A 6,000-nucleotide genomic window follows, 5' to 3' on the forward strand; every position below is an offset into this window, starting at 1 on the left:
CATGAGACTCTATCTGAAAAATAACTAAAGTAGAAAAGGGCTGGCAGGGTGGTAATGACTCAAGTGATAGTGTAAGGACCTAAGTTCAAACCCCAGTACTAGAAAAAAAAAATCCTATGGAGAAAGATATCCATGAAGGTGGCTAGGTGTCTAGGAAACTATAAAGTTAAATGCCACCCTGCCCTCCAACCCCATACCATACTCACCTACTCACCCCTTTCCAGAAGATAGTCTGAGGGTCAGATATACCCAGACTCTAGTGCTGGAGAAGTGAAGACCACTTTGGATTACGGAAAACCAAGACAGAAAAGAGAAGCCCTCTTTTGACTGTCTTCTCTGTGCCCTCCATCTGATCACAATGTAAACACTGCCTCCCTTGATACACCATCCTCACTTAAGTCTTATACATTACTGTGTCAAAATGGTGTCTCAAAATATATTCTGAACAAGTTACTTTGGTAGAAAGTACTCATGAGGTGCTGCATCTCTACCTATGTATCACACATAGGCTGACTTCAGCCCTGCAGTAATTTTAATTTTAATCTTTCTAGGTTCTCAACAACCTACTTGGAAGCAATAGTCATTCATCTTGGTTCACAAGCTCAATGGCAGTAAGCATGCCCTACATCAGTAGTTATAGCACTTGTCACATATGCCTGCGAGAGTCATTTAACATTCATGCCAGGATTCATTCTATGTTCTTAATCAATTCCTTTATCTGTAAAGAATAATACATACCCATAACCATTGAATGGTAAGGATTAAATGAGTTAGTATGACTTTATGTGCTTAGACCTAAAACTGGCAAACTTTTTTTATTAAGGACCAAAAGAATTATTTTAGACATTGCAGGTCATACAGTTTCTGTCTCAACTACTCACCTCTGTCATAGCTGTGTAAAATCAACTACAGATGAATGAGTGTGGCCATGTTCCAATAAAACTTTATTTATAAAAACAGGCAGTAAGCTGGATTTCACCTACAGACTGTGGTTTAATGACCCCTGGCTTAAACAGTAAGTGTTCAAGAAATTTGTCATTATATCTCTTAATCTAGTCAATATTGACAGTTCTTCATTTTCACCTTTTGCTACTCTTTTCTACTAATGTCTATAATTGAATTTTAGATACTTGAACTTACTCATTCATCACAGTGGCCACTGAGGAGGAAAGGAAATGTCGGAGGATTTTTATCTTGCTTATACATGCATATCATCTAGTGGTAGAGAAATGTAATTGCAGGATTTTTTCCTTCTTGTCCCTGGCTTTGTTCAAGCACATTCTGGCTGAGAGGTGAGTCCCTCAGGCTGCCCACAGTGAGCAGCTTCATACACACTACAGGCACTCATCAGAACCACCTGGTTTCAAAGCTCCATCCAGCATGTCTTTGGGAGGTACTTATAAATCAGGGTTTGTGTAGACAACCAAAGTGTTTCTTGGGGAAGGGAGGAATGAACATATTTTAAGAAATAAATTAGTTATTAACTGTATCATATGTATATGTGTTCCACCTTACAAATCTACAAATACTTCAGAGAAAAAAATACAGCATAAATTTCCTTTTATCTTAAAGTTAGCCCTCACTAAAATACTGGATAATCCCTTTGTTATGAGGAAGAGGAACTGTCTCTCCATCTTTGAGCTGTGTTGTCTACTGATCACCTTTTATGCCTCAATTTTATCTATGTCCCATGATGACCAATATTATTCTTGCCACTGCTTCGTGTTCTGGACCCTAACTGTTGAGAAGTTGTCTTTGCTATTGTGCAGAGGAAGAAACTGAAGTAGATTGTATCTTCATAAGTCATCATTCCAGAACTCAAGCTCTTTGATTCTCAAATATTTTGCAGAGACTCTGTCAATCTCTATGTTTTTTTGAGAAATGTTTTGAAATGTAGATGCCTAAAGATTCCTTTTACACCTTTTGTTAAAATGATAGAGTGAAGAGATAAAAAATATTAAAAATGCTATTTCTTTTTTTTATTATTCATTTATTCACATGTGCATACATTGTTTGGGTCATTTCTCCCCCCTGCCCTCCTCTCCCACCCTCTCCCTCTTCCCCCCTCAATTCCAGGCACATCCTGTTCTGCCTTTATCACTAATTTTGTTGGAGAAAAGAGACAAGCATAATAAGGAAGACAAAGTGAAAAATGCTATTTCTTAATAGTGAGAAAGAAATCTCCCAGTTCTATACTTTTTCAATGTGGGTTCCTCTATTAAAGAGAAGTCACTTATGGACATTTTTCGTATTATCCTATAAAATTAATTCCATACCTTAATAATCTCATTTTTATCCTCCCCTGGAATTGCTAAGAAATCACTGGATTCCTAGCCCATCGGTGTGTTTGCTTCTTATATATCACCAAGGAATTAAAGTTCACATCCCATCAGTGAACCTAAGAACTGACATTTTTCAAGCTTTGTCAGCATTATCAGAGACAGCTTCCCCTCCCAGACGTCTCTGTCTTCCCTGCTTTTTCCTGAGATGCAAAGGAACCTCAGTTTTCCTACAGGCTGTCCTACTGTGACCACCATCACTACAGTCACCCCTTTCCTACCACAGCACCTATCTGGCCTAGGACCCACTACCCTGTTTTTTCCCTGGTGTCATCACTTCCTGGGCATCTAGGTCCTTCTTCCTTCATTCCTATTGCATTGACTTAGAAAAATTTCCTGTTCTACTTTTGAGGAAATTCTCCTTCCTATATTTGTAAACAAAGTTCCTATTTGTTTCCCCCAAATCTTGAAGCTAACTGGAAAAACTAGACTGAATTGGCCAATACCACTATTTGGACTCTCTTTGTGATTTTTGGCCACTTGTCTTCCCAGTAGTTTATACTGACCTGTCAGATTTTCCACAGTGGTCATATAACATACCCATTCCTCCTTACACTTACTTTGGGACTCACCCAGAAAAATTTTAGAAGGCTCTTGGGATTATGTATGAAGAGAGTGCTGGGCATTAAAATAACAAACAAAGCCCTTGCAAGACCAGAATTCTGCCCCTAGCTGTGTCAGGAAGTAACTGTGAAAGGAACTAACTTCCTCAATAAAATGAAGAGGTTGGCTTCAATGAGCAATGAAGTCCCTCTCAGCTCAAATAATCTATCATTGTAGATCTATCTCAGTTTGTTTTAAAAAGAAGCCATCTGGGTTTTAATTATAGTCATATGTCACTTAACAACAGGGATACTTTCTGAGAAATGTATCGTTAGGCAATTCCATTGTTGTGGGAAGATCAGAATGTACTTATACAAACTAAGATGGCTACAAAGTCACTAGGAAATGTAATAGTAAGAGACTGTCATCATACTCATGGTCATTGACCTAAACATTGTTATACAATGCATAATTAGAAAACCCATAGGTCTTCCTTTTACCCATGCCAGAATAATTCACCAAACAACTCTGTAATGCCTGGTGATCAACTTTTTACCCACTGTTAGCAGTATCTTGAAGCTTTAAAGTTTTCATTTCCATTATTGGGATCGAAGTAAACTCATCACTCTTACCTCACTTTTTGCCACTAACATTTCTTCTAGAAGTGTCCTTATTGGGAAATCACTCAGTATTGGTTTGGAGTTTTCCAGTTATGAACCTTGACCTGATTCCTGTCAGAGTTGTCTTTTCTTCCATGACAACCTCCCAGGCCTATTTGCTAGAGTTGTTCAGGTTTAAGACTTCACTGCTCTCTGTGTGAGGAAGGGCCTGGCAACCTTCTGGATACTATGTAGGTTTCCTTCCATTTCAGAACTTCTGTTTCCAAGTTCTACAAGAAAGAGATATTTTTGAATTTTTATTTGTGGCATATATCCTGCTTATGCCAGCAGATGCGTCAAAGATACTGCAAGTAAAATTGGATTTTTATAGGAAAACAGAATGTAAGGCCTGAATTAATTGCTGACATCATAAGTACTCCCTCAGAAATCTAGCTATTCTGAAAAGCGTCTGCTTCCTTATAGCATACTTTACCCCCTACCCTACCATTATTTTTAAGGACACATGTATAGAAACAAGATCATGCCTTGTCAAACTTCTTCTATGCCAGCTACTCATACCACAACTGATGTTACAGTTTTCCTTCTTAACATCACAATCAGTTATTGTGTAAGTGAACTATCCTCCCAAGAACACATTGTGACTTCAGGTAGAGAAAGAATAGCCGTAAGAAGCAAATGAACTATTAGTGAGCCAAGATTAGGACCTTGCCACAAATGTACTCAAGAAGACACAAGGGAAGAAAGAAACACAAAGAAAAAGAAAAATAACAATGAAAGAAGAGGCAAAATTATTTTTAAAAGAATTTTGGAATCAGGTTCTAAAAGGAGTCATTTATATTATAAGATGTGCAGAACTATGTGAGTTTTCATTCTTAAGTCACAATCTGTAGCACTGGCCAAAATTTTTAGGTTATTTCCCTAACTTTCTTGGACACAAGACCTGTGACCCAACAAAACAACTATTTACTATTTGTTAATAAGTGTATTTCTGTGTCTTAACTTAAATTAATCTCTCTGGCTGAAATGCCTATCATCTGCCATAGGAGAGTCCATGCATTCTTCAAGGTCTTCTTCAATGTCACCAGGTCAGGAAGCCAAGATAAGACAATAATGGTAAAGTGCAAGACCCTATCTGAAAAACAAACTGAAAGCAAAAACAAAAGGGCTGGGAATGTGGTTCAAGCGGTAGAGCACTTGCCTAGCAAGCACTGGGCCCTGAGTTCAATCCCTATGACTGCAAAAAGAAAAAAAAAAGAAAAAAAAGCAGAGCTGCTTGCCCAAGACTCTAAGTTAGTGCATAAAATCCCAAGTCAGTCCAATTTGAAAGCCTCATTTCTTAGCTCTTTCTCAATGGCTTCTCCATCAGTTTTCAAAACAGGCAGCCCCAGTTGCTCCCCACCTAGTATCCTCTCAACCATGGCAAGCCCAAGGGTAGCTGCAAATTCAGGATTTTGAAACTTAGCAATGAGGCAACAATGGGTTAGAAACACTGGTCTGACAGAGAAAGCTCAAAGGCGGTTGGCTGCTCCTCCTGCCTCCTCCTGAGCTCTGTGCAGCCTTCAGCACCACATTCAACTCTTCCCTCTGAAAGATGAATGCATGCACTCCTCTTTTTGCCTGAAATGCTCCATGGAGGGTAATTCGTTCTCTTTTCCTTCCCTGTAAGCCTTCCCACCTTGCCAGGCAATGTTTCTCCTGAGTAAATCTGAAGCATCCTTTTCTACAGACCTCTTCCAGCTTTCACAGTTCACAGTACTTCAATTTCTTGTTTATAGACCATGTCCCCCTACTAGTCCAGGCAGTTGTCACAAACTAAATAATCTGTCTTCGTTATCTGACCTCATCAATGCTTAATAACACATTCTGAATAAATGAACAAATTTAAAGATGGATGTCTTACATACATACAAATATCTGCTCAGAGCTTTCAGTGTGAGAAAAACGCTGATATCTGAATTCAATGCCTAATTTTTAGCAACTTGCAATCTATATTTATAATACAGATAATTTTTTTAATGTGCCTCTAAAAAATGAGTCTCTCTGCTCTCCTGTTTGAGAGACAGGGTCTTCACCACTCTCGTGGGAAACACAGTTAGAAATGAAGGTAGAAAGGCAGTTGAATAAATATTTATTGAGTTGAATTTTATGCCATTTAACTGAATTAAACTGAAAGATAGCCTTAGCTTTCATTGTTGAAGATTATGGAGCTGTTTGAGTAAAGAATCAGCCCTGAGAAAAGAAAGGGTTGTCTGTGGCCCCAGGTCTGGGTCAGGACTTCTCAACTTTGGTTGCATATTACAATCACCTGGGGAGCTCTAAAAATTTTTGGATACATGTTTCCCACCCTTAGGATATTTAATTTAATAGAACCAAAGTAGGGCCTTGGCATCCATATTTTTTAAAGCTCCCTAGGTGTTTTTAATGTGCAATCAACCATGAGACAACTTGTCCAGGAAAAAAAAAAAAGGTTACTTCCTCTGTATCTATAGCTCTGTGTC

At 38.4% G+C, this 6,000-nt stretch overlaps 1 long non-coding RNA gene across 1 annotated transcript in view; it reads right to left on the reverse strand.

The window, feature by feature from the left end:
- The window catches only part of LOC141421721 (uncharacterized), a 110,706-nt gene extending 106,007 nt beyond the window's left edge, over positions 1–4,699 (reverse strand). The window contains exon 1 of the long non-coding RNA XR_012446393.1: positions 3,515–4,699. This is a non-coding gene — a long non-coding RNA (uncharacterized lncRNA). The remainder of the gene's footprint in view (positions 1–3,514) is intronic.
- Between the last annotated feature and the right edge of the window lie 1,301 nt (positions 4,700–6,000).

This window comes from Castor canadensis, chromosome 3 (assembly GCF_047511655.1).
Source record: "Castor canadensis chromosome 3, mCasCan1.hap1v2, whole genome shotgun sequence".
Taxonomy (NCBI): domain Eukaryota; kingdom Metazoa; phylum Chordata; class Mammalia; order Rodentia; family Castoridae; genus Castor; species Castor canadensis.